Source organism: Diceros bicornis, chromosome 3 (assembly GCF_020826845.1).
Source record: "Diceros bicornis minor isolate mBicDic1 chromosome 3, mDicBic1.mat.cur, whole genome shotgun sequence".
Lineage (NCBI taxonomy): Eukaryota > Metazoa > Chordata > Mammalia > Perissodactyla > Rhinocerotidae > Diceros > Diceros bicornis.
This window is the reverse complement of record NC_080742.1, coordinates 78,201,925-78,217,601: the sequence shown is the minus strand read 5'-3', so window position 1 is coordinate 78,217,601 and position 15,677 is coordinate 78,201,925. Positions and strand designations below refer to the sequence as shown.

The window sequence follows — 15,677 nt, the reverse complement described above, 5'->3', positions numbered from 1 at the left end:
TACCTAGATCTGTAGCTTATATGAACACAGGACTTTTCTTCACTATTCTTCATAAAAAGTGATTTGTTTTTAATATTCACCTTCTGTAACTCTTTTTGAAAAGCCTGTACTGGATCAAGCACAAGCAGTAACTACTGAAATTTCAATGAGATGCCTGCTTTTCAGATCAGAATCATTTTACTTGAGGATCCTCTCTTGGACCACTACAAATTTAAGGACCCAAAAAGTAGAGGACTCATTAAAAGAAATCTAACAAGGCTGAAATTGTTGGCTCTGTAGGTACTTGTACATGTGTATCCTTTTCCTGTGTGTTTCTGAAATCAGTCAATTCTAATTTCAATATCACCTTATATTTAGTTATTTTTTCATCATTTACATTTACTGAGCATATTATCATCCACATTCCATTTATTCACCCTATTCTCACAAATGTCTTTGGAAAAGCTGCCTAACCAAGACTGCCTGGATGGATGTAGGCAGCTATATAATTTTACTCACCAAGTTTTGTCCTGTTAAAACGTCATCATATCACATTCATCAAAAAAAAATTCTTTGAGCACCTTTTCTTTGTAAAATCCTGGACCAGAAACCGAAGGAGGACACCTGGAGGATTAGTTTAACCCTCAAACAGCTTACAGCAGCAGTTCTCAAAGTGAACCATGGAACCCCGGATTCCCTGAGACTTTTTCAAGGGATCCATGAGGTCAAAACTATTTTCACAATAACTAAGACATTATTTGCCTTTTTTCACTGTCTTTTATTTGAACTTATAATGCAAAAGCAATGGTAGGGTAAAACTACTAGCACCTTAGCACAATTTAAGGCAATAGCACCCAACTGTGCTAGTAGTCATTATATTCTTCACCTTCCCATACTCACAGTGGGGAAAAAAAAAAAAAAGTCAATTTTATTTAAGAATGTGTTAAGAGTAAAAATTATTAATTTTATTAAATCTTCATCCTTGAGTTCATGTCTTTTTACTGTTCTGTGTAACCAAATGGAAAGTAGGTATAAAGCACTTCTGCATTCAGAAGTATGATGGCTGTTTCGAAAAGCACATGTACCATGCTTTGAGTTGAAAACTGAATTAGCCACTTTTTCCCAAGGAACACCATTTATACTTGCGAGTGGCTGATAAACTACATGGTTATTCAGACCTAGGTAACTGATAGATATTTTCTCAAAAATTAACAAAGTGAGCCTGTCACTTCAAGGAAAACAACTGACAGTATTTGTTGCCAATGATAAAATTAGTTATTTCAAGTGATAATTAGAATTTTGGAAAACTTGTATCTGCCACAGTGAGCTTGATAGCTTTCCATTACTGAAAGGCCTTTTCGGATGAGATCAGTAGTAGTGTTAATGAATGCAATTTTTGTGTCAACATGTGGAAGATCTGCATAACTCAGTGAACTAATATTTTCCAAATGACCAATGTATGATGTTACAAAATCATGCACAGGTTAAAAGATCCATTCAAAGTGCATGATAAACCAACAGATTTCAATGTAACAAAGTACAGTTAAGGTTTCAGATTCCACACTGCAACTCACCTTTAAGAAATTAATACTGCTGAGTTTTTGGATAATATCAAAGAAGAATGTCCACAATAATTTCAAAAGGCTCTTAAAATACTCTTCCCTTGTCTAACTACATATTGGGTATGAGACCAGATCTTCTTCTTATACTTTAACCAAAGCAACATAGTGCAGCAGATTGAGTGCAAAAGCAGATATGAGAATCTAGCTGTTTTCTATCAAGCCAGACATTAAAGAGATTTGCAAAAACCGTAAAACAAAACCACTCTTCTCACTAAATTGTTTTCTGTTTTGGAAAATACAGTTATTTTTTATAAAAATATTTCACTTATTTTAACATGTAGTAGGGTATATTTTTATTTGAAAATAAGCATTTTTTAAATTTCTGTATTAATTTCTAATACAGTAAATATCAAAAATTATACCCCACATAAACAAAAGCTCTTGAGTCTTCAATAATTTTTAAGAATATAAAAGGGTCCTGAGCCCAAAGATTAAGAACTGCTAGCTTACAGTGTAATGAGAGAGAGGAAAAAAACCCAAATAACCCAAGGTAGAATGTAACGACCGCCACAGCGCTTCTATTCTTGGACATTCCAGCTCTTCCTAAACTAGACCTCTGCTATATGCCAGGCTCATGAAATAATTTATTTAGCCCTGCTGTCAATATAATCAAAATGAGTAATTCATTTAGCAAGCATGAAAAGGGCTCAAGCAATACCAAGATAATGTATTAAACCAATTTGAATTGATGGGTTTTTCTTTACTCGTTTTCCAAATAAATGGCCTGAATTAAAATTGGCCTTATTTCCCTGGTATAAACTTAGCCTATAAAGAGAATTCTTTCATAAAAGACTATATAATATACAACTCTCGTGGAAATGCATCCCACACAATCAAATTAGTAATGGAAGCTATGGAATTTGGTTCCCTGCCTCTGAACAATAGGGCAAAAAAACGAGAAATGCTACACTGGCGCTGAGGATCAGGACACAAAACATGTCACGGCGGGTGGGGCGGGGAGCACTTTCTAGAGCACCATATGCATATAAGCAATCATTCGTGTTTTTTAAAAGGAAGACACACACACACATTTTTGCTTAGCCTACCTTGAAGGATACACAAGAAACCAGTAGTGGTGGTTGTTTCTGGAGAGGGAAACTGTGGAAAAGAAACTTTTCACTTTTCACTGAATTCCTCTTATATTGTTTGATCTTTTAACCATGTGCATGTAATACTTATTCAAAAGTAAATATTTTTAAAACACCATTTCTACATCATCCATTTCTCTAGTCTTTTATCTCAAATGCAAATAATAGCAGTAGATACAGAAATCATTAAATGTATATTTGTTAAATAAGCAATGGACACACATCTCATATACCTGACAGAAGCATCAAAAGCAAGATGTCCATCAACCTGGAAGCGGTCAGCCTCTGATTACCTGAAGGAGTATCTAGTGATGCCATCCACCTGCGCAATATAATTGACACAGTTGCTACTTCAATGGTAACTCTTTTCCTTTTCATATTCACCACAGCATTTGTTTTAAGAAATATTCTCTGAACAGCACCAAAGTAGGTTAAATTTAAAGACTCCTTTAAACCATGTAGCAACATTAAATTCAGCATTAACTTAGCTCCTATTATGCACTAGGCTCTGACTTGATAATGTAACATATGTAACACTTGACAATGTACACTTGGATCTAAGCACTGAACTGCACAATAGAGGTTTAATAGTGACACCAATGAAAAAGATCTGGAGGTTTTAACCAATTCTAAGTTTAATGAGCCAATCTTACGATGTGGCTACAAATAAACTTAATTCAAACTTGGGCTACATTAATCAGAGTGGCTACACAGTGCCCAGAAAACAGAGAAATTGGACCCACTGTAGTTTGTACTTATCTGACCAGTCCCACAGCTCATGCTGGGTTCTAGGCCACACATGATATCTAGGGACCCTGAGAAAGTGCAGTAGGGTCAGTGTAGTTTAAATGTGGAAGGCAACATTTAATGAGTCAACTACCATGTGTCAAGTACTTCACCTGAATTGTCCTTAAATCTTCACATATCAATCATATAGGCATTATCATCCTTGTTTTAAAATTAAGGAGATTCAGACTCAGAAAGGTTAAGTAACATGCTCAAGGTTGCAGAGCTAGTAGGTGACATTATCAGGATTTAAACCCAGAGCCCCTGTAGTGGGTTGAGTGGTGGCTCCCAAAAAGATATGTCCACATCCTAATTCCTGAAACCTGTGAATGCTACCTTCTTGGGAAAAAAGATTCTTTCAGATGTAACTAAATTAAGAATTTTGAGATGAGGAGATCATCCTGCATTATCCAGGTTGGTCTTAAACGACAAGTGTCCTTATAAGAGTGAGGCCAAGAGAGACTATAGAGACAGAATGGAGGAAAGAATGTGCCCGGAGAGGCAGAGACTGGAGTGATGTTAGCTACAAGACAAAGAATGCCAGCAACCACCAAAAGCTGGAAGAGGCAAAGAACAGATTCTTCCTTAAGAGCCTCCAGAGAGATTGTGGCTCTACAACACCTGATTCCTGATTTCTGGCCTCCAGAACTATGAGAGAATAAATTTCTGTTGTTTCAAGGCACCAAGTTCACGGTAATTTGTTATGGTAGCCCTAAGAAACTAATACAACCCCCAAACTCTATCTTTCCAACATACCCCATTACCTTTCCAAGAAGGCTAAAGGATCTAGGGATTTAGGTATGGCCTACCTATGTCGTTGGTACGGCCACATTAAGGAGCTTTGTCTTCATCCTAAATTCAACGGGGGATGTGATCAGACTTGTGAATTTAGAAAAGATCAATTAATTCTGCCTGCAATGAGAATGGACTAGTGCTTAGCCAGACTGAACGCAGGTGGACCAGTTATGGATTATTGCAATAGTCCAAAAGAGAAACAACAGCAACTTAGACAAAAGTGATAATGGTGGAAATGAAGAAGACAAATGGAGTTTATGGACAAATGGAAAGACCAAGGTTTCAGTTCTGAGAAACTGGATGAAACAGTGGTACTCTTCATTGAGGTAAGCAAGAGTGGAACATGGCCAAGTTTGAGATGGGAATTTCATTTTGGGATGAAGTGCATCTGAAGCATCCAAGAAATGTCAATTAGGCCACTGGATATAGAGTTCTGAAACTACTGGTAGGCCAAATCTGAGTAGGCGGATTTACACGGCACAGCTGCACAACCTTTTTATCTTTAAGGGAAAATAATTATTATTCTTTAAAAAAAGATAATTTTCTGGATAAATTCTTAGACTCATACAACCTCCCAAAACTGAACCAAGAAGAAATGGAGAATCTAAACAGACCAATCACAAGTAAAGAGACTGAAGTAGTAATCAAAAACCTCCCAAAAAATAAAAGTCCAGGACCAGATGGCTTCTCCAGTGACTTTTACCAAACATTCAAAGAAAATTTAATGCCCATCCTTCTCAAACTATTCCAAAAAATAGAGGAAGATGGAACACTTCCTAAATCATTCTATGAGGCCAACATCACCCTGATACCAAAGTCAGACAAAGACAACACAAAGAAGGAAAATTACAGGCCAATATCGCTGATGAACATAGATGCAAAAATCCTCAACAAAATATTGGCAAACCGAATATAGCAATACATTAAAAAGATCATACACCATGATCAAGTGGGATTTATACCAGGGACGCAGGGATGGTCCAACATCCTCAAATCAATCAACGTGATACACCACGTCAACAAAACAAAGAACAAAAACCACATGGTCATCTCAATAGATGCAGAGAAGGCATTTGACAAGATACAACATCCATTTATGATAAAAACTCTCAACAAAATGGGTATAGAAGGAAAGTACCTCAACACAATAAAGGCTATTTATGACAAACCCACAGCCAACATCATACTCAACGGGGAAAGACTGAAAGCCATTCCTCTGAGAACAGGAACGAGGCAGGGCTGCCCACTTTCACCACTCCTATTCAACATAGTACTGGAGGTTTTGGCCAGAGCAATTAGGCAAGAAAAAGGAATAAAAGGAATCCAAATAGGCAACGAAGAAGTGAAACTCTCACAATTTGCAGATGACATGATTTTATATATAGAAAACCCTAAAGAATCTGTTGGAAAACTATTAGAAATAATCAACAACTACAGCAAAGTCGCAGGGTACAAAATCAATCTACAAAAATCAGTTGCATTTCTGTATGCTAATAACAAACTAACAGAAAGAGAGCTCAAAAAGATAATACCATTTACAACTGCATCAAAAAGAATAAAATATCTAGGAATAAATCTTACCAAGGAGGTGAAAGACCTATACAATGAAAACTACAAGACATTATTGAAAGAAATCGATGATGACATAAAGAAATGGAAAGACATCCCACACACATGGATTGGAAGAATAAACATAGCTAAAATGTCTATATTACCTAAAGCAATCTACTGATTCAATGCAATCCCAATCAGAATCCCAATGACATTCTTCACGGAAATAGAAAAAAGAATACTAAAATTCATATGGGGCAACAAAAGACCCCGAATAGCTAAAGCAACCCTAAGCAAAAAGAACAAAGCTGGAGGCATCAAAACCCCTGACTTCAAAACATACTACAAAGCAACAGTAATCAAAAAAGCATGGTACTGGTACAAAAACAGACACACAGATCAATGGAACAGAACTGAAAGCCCAGAAATAAAACCACACATATGTGGACAGCTAATTTTCAACAAAGGAGCTAAGAACACACAATGGAGAAAGGAAAGTCTCTTCAATAAATGGTGCTGGGAAAACTGGACAGACACATGCAAAAGAATGAAAGTGGACCATCTGCTATCACCATTCACAAAAATTAACTCAAAATGGATCAAAGACCTGAAGGTGAGACCTGAAACTATAAAACTCATAGAAGAAAATATAGGCAACACACTATTTGACATTGGTCATAAAGAAATCTTTTCGGATGACATGCCTACCCAGACTAGGGAAACTAAAGAAAAAATAAGCCAGTGGGACTTTATCAGATTAAAGAGCTTCTACAAGACAAACGAAACCAGAATCAAGATGAACAGACAACCCACCAGCTGGGAGAAAATATTTGCAAAACATATATCTGACGAGGAGTTGATCTCCATGATATATAAAGAACTCACACAATGGAACAACAAAAAAACAAACAACCCGATCAAAAAATGGGCAGAGGAAATGAACAGACACTTCTCCAAAGAAGATATACAGAAGGCCAATAGGCATATGAAAAGAGGTTCAACATCACTAATCATTAGGGAAATGCAAATCAAAACAACACTAAGATATCACCTCACGCAGGTTAGAATGTCTATAATCACCGAGACAAAAAACAACAAATGTTGGAAAGGATGTGGAGAAACAGGAACCCTCATACACAGCTGGTGGGAATGCAAACTGATGCGGCCTCTATGGAAAACGGTATGGAGATTCCTCAAATAATTAAAAATAGAAATACCCTATGATCCAGCTATCCCATTACTGGGAATCTATCCAACGAACCTGAAATCAACAATCCAAAGAGGCTTATGTACCCCTATGTTCATTGCAGCATTATTCACTACAGCCAAGAAGTGGAAGCAACCTAAGTGTCCCTCAACTGATGACTGGATCAAGAAGATGTGATATACATATACAATGGAATACTACTCAGCCATAAAAAGACAAAATTGTCCCATTTGCAACAACATGGATGGGCCTGGAGGGTATTACGTTAAGTGAAATAAGCCAGAAAGAGAAAGACAAACACCGTATGATCTCAATCATACGTGGAATATAAACCAACACATGGACAGAGAAAACTGTATTGTGGTTACCAGGGGCAATGAGGGTAAGGGGTGGGCACAAGGGGTGAAGGGAGACATATATATGGTGGTGGACAAACAAAAATGTACAACCCAAAATTTCACAATGTTATAAACTATTAAAACATCAATTAAAAAAAAAAAGTAAAAAATGGATGAAAATAATTTTAGTATATTTAACCCAAAACATTCAAACTATAATTTCAGCATGTAACCAATAAAAAGATTATTAATGAGAAAAAAAAAGATAATTTCAAAATCATGCTATCCTAAAAGACAAGAATCACTCCTGTACCAAAAGCCTTAAATTAATACTAATTGAAAATTATTTATTTAAACAACATTGGATACATAATATCACTCATTTAGCCACAAAATAGATTTCTTCAGATCGAAGACAATCCATCTTGGTGGATTCTCAAGTTAGAATTAGCTACTGTTCTCACATCTTTCAGACATAAAAACTGAAGACAAACGTTTAAGAGACAAAAAATTTGTACTTTTTATTCCCCAATTCTCCACCTCCTTCTACATCTGGAAGAAAATGATATAAGCATCTTAATTGTCAAGTATAAATGATAAAGTTTTTCTCCTAGAAAAGATCCTAATCTTCCTATTGGAAGGGAAGAGAATAAACAAATCAGACTTTTTTTCTTCCGACACATATCTCCACAGGCTTTATATTATATTTAGATGAGAAATGACCAGATTACTTTAGATATTAATTGCAGTAACTAAGGAAGTATTTACCCTAGATTTGCTTTCCATTTTGTATAAAAAACAAAAACAAACCGGCTACCAGAGAGATTAAAGGCAAAACTAAATGTGTAGGCAGGAAAATTGGGTTACATTACTAACTCTAAAGAGAATCCACTTAAAATCTTTAAGGAAGTTAACTTTGAGAAAGATCCAGTTATTCTTTACATAAAATTAGAATTTTATATATATCACATACTTCACTGAGCGGAAGCATGAATTAGATTACATAGCATTTTATATTTGCAAATATAAATACTTATATTTTATGTACATAAAATCTTTTGAACTCCCCATAGATAATGCTAAAAAAAAACATGCATTTTTAACACCTTGTATTATACTATTCCTGCTTCTAATACCCAATTTGCTCTTGATAGGAATATAGCAATTCAGAAGGTCCCAGGGTAAAATAAAAGACCAGTACTATATTGAGACAAACTTGTTCACTTCAGTAACTATCCTGCAAATAGGAATCTTAGCTTACGAAGCGTGAGGGCAGAGTGGAGAAAAAGCAAGTTAATGTGTGAATGAATTTGAGGTTAACCCAGGATTTAGCTTTCATTCTTCACTAAGTAAGTTTTCATAGGCAGGCCCTTCCGCCCGTACTCCAAGTTACCCTCACCTCAGCAAAACCACACAGAGCATGAAACAGACAGTAAGCACTTCCTGGACAAACTTTTATTTGGAGAGAACCTTTTAAACATCTTTTATATTTCATTAAAACAAATGGATCTATAACTGCCCCATTAAGAATGTTTCAGGGCAAAAATAGATAAATCAAATATTCTTAGGCATTTTTGGTTCAAGACAGTATGTGCAGTATTATTTCATATTATTATATACAGTATGTATATGTAGTGTGTGTGTGTGCACGTACATACATGTATACTTAGGAAAATATCTAAAACTATATATATTAAAATAGTGTTAATTATCTACACATGGTAGAATTACAATTATTTTTAACTTTCTTCTCTTTGCTTTTCTACCATGAACACGTATAAGTACCTTTTTACTTTAAGAAGAAAATTCATATTTATTGTTTAACATGTCATAACACAGACTCAGAATTAGTTTTATAAGGAATTTTTATTTAGAAGAAACTTTAAATATCATTTCTGTCCTCTTCATTTTCCAAGTGGGGAAAAAGGCTCAGTGAGGATAAGTGACTTAGCACACCCAAAATCTGATAGTGAGTCCTTAGGGCCATAATTACATTATTCATATTTATGTTTATTTTTTCTGATTAGAAAATTTAATGCATTTTCATTAAAGACAATCTGAAAAATAAGGAAAGATACAAGAAAGAAAATAAAAAAACACTTATACACTTATAAACCAAAGATAACCACTGATTCGGGAGTTTTGTTTTCTTTCTAAAATTTTTCACCATAAAAATAATACATTTTCAATGCAGAAAAACTTAAAATATAGAGCCAAAAATTAAGGAAGACAAAAATTTTAACACCCAGTCACATAACCGGTGATAGCAGAATTATTTCTTCTTTAAACTTAGTACCTGAAGCCAGTTTTGGGTTAAGAGACTAGTTCTATGATGGTGTTTTTATTTAGCAAACCTTGGTTGGCTCTTTAATTTGTGGGTCATTTTTATATGGAAGATCTATTACTAAGAATTTTATTTCATAACCGTTTAATGAAAGACAAAGAACCAAAAAAAGTAAGCAAATACTCCAGTTGTATTTAGGGATCTTCTTTGTAGATTTAGTGAATGTGAGGATAATCCACAAATACAAGCTAATTACGAATTACATAACACAAATTTCCTATGTTTAAGATTACCTAATATATTTATTCATATCATTCTTCTATTTACCAATACTTTTACAGGGTATCCTATAAAATATTGCCAACAAGTGGGGCCGGCCTGGTGGCATACTAAGTTCACACGCTCTGCTTCGGTGGCCTGGGGTTCGCAGGTTCGGATCCTGGGCACCGACCTAGGCACCACTTATCAAGCCATGCTGTGGCAGGCATCCCACGTGTAAAGTAGAGGAAGATGGGCACGGATATCAGCCCAGGGCCAATCTTCCTCAGCAAAAGGAGGAGGATTGGCAACAGATGTTAGCTCAGGACTAATCTTCATCACCAAGAAAAAAAAAATTGCCACCTGGCATTAATTATAGAAAAAACATCACGAGTTATGAGCAAATATATTCATAAAAACAAGCTAATCAAACTCAAAATAAGTTACTGAACTACTATTAACTCAATTAACAAGACATTAAAAAATACTGTTTATTTCATCTTTATCTCCTTTTAAAATTTCTACCTTCTACATATATTATAATGCACATAAATGTGTTAGTACAATAGCATAGGAACATCATTTGTAAATAAATGTGAATCAAAATGTGTGCTCAAATTTTTACTTGGAAGCGTAACAAAAGTTGGAGATCACTGCCCGAGCATCTAGGGCCTAGCTAACAAAACTGTCTCCTAATCCAATTTCAAAGATCCAAAGATTAGAGGCAAAAAGTAAAAATGACCAATTATCTAAAATTTCGAAGGAAATATTTTGGGAATCAAGTTCTAGTATGGAGCATTATTAAATAATTTGCTTAGATTTCTAAATTTTATTAATGACTTAAGAAATGTGAACACTAGCAATTTGTTAGTACTAATTCATATTAGATCTCAAGGCATTCCATAATTGTCATATTTCAGAAAGACCCTATAAAATAGGCCAATGGTATTTTCATTTCATGAAAACTGAAGCAAGGAAAATTAAGTAAGGAAAGAGTAAATGTCTTGCCCAGATCATTAGATTGAAACACTTGTGCCTTTTAGAAATTTTCCAAAGTATAAGCAACTCCCAACCTAAACATGAATTTTTCAGTGCAATCTATGAACCATTTAGCTTTCTTTCAAAACTTTCTCTTTAAAGCAATAAGAATTTGATCTCCTCACAAAGCTTATCGTATATAGTGCATGAATAGTCATACACTAGTGTGAATCCTGGAGTATAAAAAACCAAGGAATCCAGAAGACTGGCAAAATTCTGAAATTGGTTAAGCTTTGCTTTGGCATTCCTCCCACCTTCCTTCTGGTGTTCCTACTCCTGTCTCCTAGAGGTGCCTCACATCTTCCCAAAATTCCTCACCTGAGACATCTACTCAAAATTTCTTTCCCTTCATCTATCCCAGTCAGTCAAGATAACTGATTTCAGCCAACTAACACAATGAACATTTGACTTAGTCATTAAAATTGCTGAAAAGTAATTGACTTTCTGTGTGAAATTCTTGACTTTTCTGTGTGTCAAGAAACCTTTGAGAATCTTGTACAAGTTATGGACCCTCTCCCCAGAAAAATCACATAGGCACACACATAAAATTTTTCATACAATTTCAAGAGATTCAGGGTCACACAGCCAAAATATATCCATGAACCCCAGAACTATAAAACCCAGGTTAAAAACCCCTGCACTTAACAGGTAAATATCATAAACCTCAAAACCCTTTAAGAAGAATTTGCATTTTAAGAGACTACAAACTCAGATACACTGTACTATATACTCAAATACATAAACTCTAGTTGTTAGAATTTAAGTGATCTACAGCTTTTGTCCTGTAATCCCCATGAGAGAAGGGGAGTAACAGGACCTATTTCTAAGCACAGGTCATCTATTAAATTGAGTTTTACATAGGCCCTACCACTACATTCAATAATGCTTTAGAAATCTATTGTGTTTATCATGATTCCTGGCAAAACAACACCTACACACACAGAAACACATTCATAAAATTTATTTCTTAATTGCCAAATCTAGTTTTTATCCTAATGAGCTCTCTGTAGTATTTTGCATTGCTAAATTCTCTGTTAAAATTCCCTTAATCCCTATCCTCAGCTTCTTCAACCCTACACCATTTATCTTATCTCTTTAAGCCATTCTTTTTCAACTTTCCTGATAGGCCCCTCTTCTTCCACTGGACCCTCAGATGTAGATGCTACCCAAGTTTGCCCTTAGTCTTTTCCTCACTCCTGATATACACTTTCACAGTTTCTATATGATATTATGCTAATGAATGCAAATCTCTTAACTGATCCTCACTCACCCTTGAGCTCCAGCCCAATCTTCAGGTACCTAACCTATTTGACATATCTTGAGTCCCATATCTAGAATCATACCCTATTACCTTCCTCCTCAAATTCTGTTCTTCCTATACAATCCCTATCTTAATTAAAGGCATCATCATCCATTAGCCAACTATAATCTTTAACTCCCCCATGCTCTTCCCAATCACGTCACAATCTCATCAGCTACACTTTCTACTATTCCCCAAATAGAGCAAAATCTACTTGCTATTTCTCAAATCAGACTATCAATACCCTTCCTCTAGCCTCTTCTTCTCCATGAGTAAAACAGCTACTCATCCTTCAAAGTCCTCCGAAACATCCCCTACATGAAGTCTTTCCTAACCTCGCTTATTCTCCCTGCATCACTCACCCCCTCCCCAGAAGGAATTCCTCTGTCCCTCTATAATCGCACACCACTCTTTCTTTACTCTATCTTGGTTCTCAACAAGTTGTATTATAGTTAATTGAGCTCTTCTCTTTTCTCCCCTATAGACAAGGCCCATGATTTATTTGTTACTCTAGCACCTAGCACTTGCCTAGAATACAATATGTCTTTAATCAACCTCTGGTGAATGAACGGCAACACTTCAAAGTAAGGATGCAATTAAGGTATTTCTCAATGGAGGGTATGCCTCATCCTCTTTTGAATATCAAACAAGAATTAAGTCCCCGGGCCAGCCCCGTGGCCTAGCGGTTAAGCACACGCACTCCGCTGCTGGCAGCCCGCATTCGGATCCCGGGCGCACACCAACACACTGCTTGTCAGGCCATGCTGTGGCAGTGTCCCATATAAAGTAGAGGAAGATGGGCAGGGATGTTAGCCCAGGGCCAGTCTTCCTCAGCAAAAAGAGGATGATTGGCATGGATGTTAGCTCAGGGCTGATCTCCCTCACAAAAAATAAATAAATAAATAAATAAATAAATAAATAAATAAATAAATAAAGTCCCCTAGTCCCTAGCTCCCCACCTCTAGCCCATTGCTTAGTTTTAAGCAATGTTTCATGGGGACATTTCCTCACTTCCTCTTGTTCTTTGCAGGTTTAGCTGCCAGCCTAACCACATTAGCATTCAGTAGCAGCAGCAAAATAGACTCTCCAAGTTCTAAAAAGCAACGACTTTACAATTACCAAGAGTAAAATACCAGCTCGGTTTTTAAAATGGTCTTAACGTTTATACAAAGCTCATTCTTCATGATGATTTTGAAAAAGGCTTGGCATAGTTTATCCAACAGACACCATTTAAGAGTTTTTAAGAAAATGTCCACTTAAACTGTCAAACTTTTCACATTTGTAACCATAGACATCAGCATGCATGAATTAATCTAAATACTATGCTTATATACTAAACAATACACTATAAACAGTAGTCTAAATCATCAAACTGACGACCCATACAAAAGTAGCTCTCTTAGCTTCTTTTAAAAATACTACACCTCCAAAATTTCAGTGAGCATCCCAATCCATTAAAACTAGATTCTTTTACCTATATATCATTTACTCTCCCCCAACACACAAAACACACGCTTCCCTTATTAGACATGACTTCCTCAAGAAATTATCTGATGGCTCAACAGCAATTGGATAAGGCAGGCTACCAGGTCTTGGATTCTGGAGAAGATTCCTTATGGTCAGTTATTGTCTAAGTGACTACTGTTGGTGACACAATACAGATTGACCTCAAGGGATCACAAATGTGGTAGGCCTGCCTTAACTGTGCCCTCGTTTTTTGTTTTTGTCTTTTTTAAACATACTAGAATATCTCTATAAAGTTGTTATTTCTCACTTTTCTTCAGTTCATATAAATGTTCACATTCTAGGACATTTTAGGCAAAAAGACCACATGATGAAAAGGGAAAAAAAAAACCACACAATGAAACCTTTTTGAAGCTTCAGTAACTAAACTGCATCCAGTGGGGTCGAAAACACATCAGGCCGAATTCTGAAATGTACTTCAGTAAAAAGATACACTCCACATATATAATCTACTTATTTTCCTTGAGCAGTCAAAAATTCTTTTCATTTTCTAAGTTTTGTCCATATTACATCAAAATACTTCAAATAAAGCATTCTTGTTGCTCCAGGATTAAAAGTTTCCAATAGCTCAATATGGTTGTAATCTTCCAGAAACACCTGAAATTGATTTGTTTTGCCTCCTTTACTATTTCTCTTCTAGCCTGTTCACCTTAGTAGAATATTGATGGATAAGAGTGCTAACTGAAAAGCCAAGAAAGTAGATAATCCACCCCCTAGTTAATAAGGAAAGAACTACATGATACATAATGCACAAAAATTAACATGCATCCGGAGCCTCAAAAGACAGTGATTGCACTTGGTCTAAATAAAATGTTTCTAAAATAAACTTAACAAGTGGGTTTCTTTTTCATTGCTGTTTTACTAAGCATTCATGGAAAATTATATTTGGGTAAGCTGAAAACACTAGCTTTAGTTCTCAAGGAAAACATCAAAGAATAGAGAGAAAATGTCCTTTAGTATAAAACATTTTCTGAAACGTTTTTTACAAAACCAAAGATTGGTATTTATTTGTAAGGTTGATTTTCCAAATACTATTTATATATGTATTAACAAGCATCACAGTCACACACATCTAAATTCAAATATCTAACTTCCTGGACTAATTACAGCCCGAGTGATACAGTGAAACTCAAGGTTAGAGTAGACCCTTCCGAGACTCAACAACCTACAGAGTCCCCCTTTACCCTCCAACTTTTCACAGTGGCACTGAACAGATGAACAAGCCCGCTGCAGCATGAAGCACTGGGCTTGCCTCAAGATATCTGACAGTAGCTAAATGTATGCAATAACTTCCTGTTCTCCAGAGGACTGGAGGTTGTGCTTCTAAAGACTGATAGTTTATAGTCCTTCCAGAACCCAAAAGATCAGCACACCTTTTCAAATACTTGTGAAAAAAATTTTAATTTCAATAATCACTGTTCATCATTATTATTCTCCAACAAACATTTACTGAATGCCTTATTATATATAAGAAAAAACATATAAAAAATTTAATCCCAGACCACAAGGAGCTTAATGTCCCTTAAATGTCACCCATTTGTGATTATTTCCCATAAAATACTTCTTGAAGATAACCCAGGGTCTGGGTTTGCTTGAACCTACAGGCGTACAGGCAATGCAAATTCAGGTATTTAAATCATGGGAAGTTGGTTTTCAGCTCGCTAACAAAATTAAAGATGGATGCATAATTGTGATTTAATAAAACAAAACAACCTACAATTTTGGGTTCCACTGGAATATACATGAATTGGGAGGGAAACCCAAAATCTTTTCTCCTTTAGTCTCTCCTATATCTGGACAAGGGCTCTCATTATCTTTTATCCCTATAGTTACTTTCCTAAATGCAGGAGCTAAATTTCCTTAAAACCTAGTAAGAAAACTATTTCTACGAAAAGTCCTGGCTTGGG

The 15,677-nt window shown here is 35.7% G+C and overlaps 1 protein-coding gene across 4 annotated transcripts in view; it reads right to left on the bottom strand.

The window, feature by feature from the left end:
• NRF1 (nuclear respiratory factor 1) overlaps nt 1–15,677 on the bottom strand; it is a 130,320-nt gene that overhangs the window by 112,579 nt on the left and 2,064 nt on the right. Inside the window, exon 2 of one of the 4 annotated variants that reach the window (XM_058529813.1) lies at nt 2,923–3,011. The exons of the other annotated variants lie outside the window; for them this stretch is intronic. The gene's annotated coding sequence lies outside the window, so the exon portion shown is untranslated. The remainder of the gene's footprint in view (nt 1–2,922; nt 3,012–15,677) is intronic. 4 annotated transcript variants of the gene reach the window in all.